Here is a 2,365-nt window from a genome sequence, read left to right as displayed (position 1 = left end):
TTACCCCTATTAAAATCTACGCTGCAAATACACTGAGTCGCTCCACTCCTCACTACCATCCCTACAATAATTTCCTCAAATAGGAACCACACCCTAGTCCCTGGCTCTTTTGATATCATGTAATTTGAAACCATAAATCTGGTTTTGTCGATTTTTATACACTGTACTTCACCATACCCACAAACTCTGGGTGTATAAACACTAAAGACATAACTTAGAGTTCTAAAGTCTTACATTCGATACACAAATATTTTCTAAGTCAGGGCTTAAGGCTTATAAATTATTCCCAGTGAGCAAACTTAGGCATCCCTCGATCTCAGAAAATCTTCACCTTTTCTTCCTATGTGGCTCTTCCTTGTGACTTCATGTCTTTGAGATGGTCGCTGCTTTCAGACTTTATTTCAACCTGCAATTTCCCATCATCTCCAAATGCCTAACTCTTTTCAGGAAGTTCTGTTATGTTCGCATGGACCGGCTAGAAAAAGACTAGCAAAGCAGCAAACCGTTCCGTCCTCGACAGAGAGCGCTACTTTCTAGAGAGCCGGCCACTGACTCCCAAGCTTGTGGACATCGTGTGCAGAGCTGAAACTACATGTCACCCTACCGTAATCCTCACGGGCACCCTCAAGTAACAGCCCAGGTCTGTGGGAGAGCAATGTCATCTATAGCCCCCAGGACCTGGTCCCACGTCCGGCAGCTAACGAGCAGAGACCCAGCCTTGCCCCAACGATGACTCTCTCCCCCTACACCCGGCTGGCTTCCCAGTGTGACAGACGAAGCCTATGGCATGACATTCCCACACTATGTCACTCTCCGACAGTCCACAGGAAACACTCAGAATAAGTCTAATAAACCTTCTGTGAGACTGCCTGAACATAAAGGATGCCATCCCTGATGTATGAAAAACTTAAACGTTAAGACGATGAGATAAAAAATATATATCGATGAGTCTAATACAGAAACATTCATCCAAGTAAAGGTGGGTGCAAAACAAAGTCCCCAAATGGGTGCGCTGAAACGCACGAGGACCACGCACCTGGGCGCGCTCGACCGACTGGTCCAAAACCTACACGGAAAAGCCGAAAACACACACAAGGCACTTTAACATTTCAGCAACTCACTAAAAGTATCTGAGGTCTGCCCAACACTTTCTCCCGGATAAAGTTTACTGATAAGTAAGCGCTGGAAACGCAGCAACAGGTCCAGGGAGGCGGACTTGTCACGGCTCTGCTGCTCCAAGTCCAGACACGACGAAATCCGACGGGCGACATCCTTCAACCTGGCTACCGTCTGGGAAGCGATGTTTCTGCACAGGGTAAAGAGGATCGCAAAATCAAACGGGTGGGCTGATTATAAATTAAAGGTGGTTAAAAAAATCACGACGCAAGTCAAATCAGAAATACAGATGTGACGCTCCCCAAACACGTGGCAGTTGTGCAACGGCACGCACGGCCTCTGAGCAGAGAAGACGCCGAAGGTGGACTCAGGCTGTCGGCCTGACAGACGCGCTCCTCAGAGCTGCGTGCACTGGCCCAAGGTGACAGAAACGGCCCGCGTGGACCTCCGGACAGAAATGCGGCTGCGACATCCATTTTTGTCCAAAGTCGCATTTCAAATACACAAGTGACACCGCCTCCGCGGTCTCGAGCAAGCGCCCAAGCGGGCCACGCGGGGCTGCGGGGCTCCGGGGCTCAGCCAGGACGGGACGACCGACCGGGTACAAATGCCCCAGGTCGCGGTGACACGTCCTCGAAGGACCCGGAAGTAAGGGACGGGGCTGACTTGCGTCCAGACCGTCGGTCAGAGGGGGGAAGGAGGGGACGCGCGTGTCCCGGGAGGCGCCAGTGAAGAGCAGACGTGTTCTGGCTCCGCGGCACAATGCGAAGGGACGGGGAGGGGAAGGGACGCCGCGGGCGACGGCGCGCCAGGCCGTGATGCCGAGCTCCGCAGGGCGCGGTGCCTGTCTGTGTCCGAGGTAAACAACGTCAGTGTGAGGGCGGGTAAGAGGAACAGGACACCAACGAGACCCTGCCCCCCAGGGCCGGTCCCAGGGCCAGGCGAACAAGGCCTGAGCCCCAGAACCGAAAACAGGAGGCCGTGGGAAGTGGGGGGAAAGAGTCGAAGCAGACAGGCAGGCCTGTCCTCCCCAACCGAACAAACAGTGAGCGAGCAGGGCGGCAGGAGAGCAGTCACCTGCCGCACGCCGGGGCCCCACAGCCTGCCCACCGGGAACCCAGAAGGGCCCTTTCGACGCACGCGCTCGTGCTGCGAGACAGCTGCACAGAACCTGACCTCCTCGCCGCAAACGCTCGACGTCCACTTCCTCACTGCCTCCTGAACACTAACCGTGACGCGGCCCCGCTCT

The 2,365-nt window shown here is 54.4% G+C and overlaps 1 protein-coding gene across 1 annotated transcript in view; it reads right to left on the bottom strand.

Annotated features, from left to right (window-relative positions):
* LOC105305786 (E3 ubiquitin-protein ligase HERC2) overlaps positions 1-2,365 on the bottom strand; it is a 127,551-nt gene that overhangs the window by 88,086 nt on the left and 37,100 nt on the right. The window lies entirely within an intron of this gene.

This window comes from Pteropus vampyrus, unplaced genomic scaffold (assembly GCF_000151845.1).
Source record: "Pteropus vampyrus isolate Shadow unplaced genomic scaffold, Pvam_2.0 Scaffold395, whole genome shotgun sequence".
Classification (NCBI taxonomy): Eukaryota; Metazoa; Chordata; class Mammalia; order Chiroptera; family Pteropodidae; genus Pteropus; species Pteropus vampyrus.
This window is presented reverse-complemented; position numbering and strand designations above follow the sequence as displayed.